The sequence below is a fragment of the Rhinopithecus bieti genome, unplaced genomic scaffold, assembly GCF_001698545.2.
Source record: "Rhinopithecus bieti isolate Rb0 unplaced genomic scaffold, ASM169854v2 scaffold_25867, whole genome shotgun sequence".
NCBI classification, from domain to species: domain Eukaryota; kingdom Metazoa; phylum Chordata; class Mammalia; order Primates; family Cercopithecidae; genus Rhinopithecus; species Rhinopithecus bieti.
In genome coordinates, this window is record NW_016888618.1 from 1 (window position 1) to 240 (window position 240).

A 240-nucleotide genomic window follows, 5' to 3' on the forward strand; every position below is an offset into this window, starting at 1 on the left:
CGGCCAGGTGGCGCTCCAGCAGCTCCTGGTGAGAGAAGACCTTGCAACAGGCGGGGCAGGGCGCGCTCTGGCCGGTGAGTGCGCATGTGCACATTGAGCGAACTCTTCTGCGTGAAGCGCTCGGCGCAGACAGCGCACTGGAAGGCGCGCACGCCGGTGTGCGTGACCGTGTACTTGAGCAGGTAGTCGCGCAGCAAGAAGGATCGCCAGCACACGGCGCACTGGTGCGGCTTCTCCCCC

The 240-nt window shown here is 66.7% G+C and overlaps 1 pseudogene; it reads right to left on the minus strand.

The window, feature by feature from the left end:
• Positions 1-7: 7 nt before the first annotated feature.
• LOC108525872 (zinc finger and BTB domain-containing protein 45-like) lies at positions 8-236 on the minus strand (annotated as a pseudogene).
• Positions 237-240: the final 4 nt, after the last annotated feature.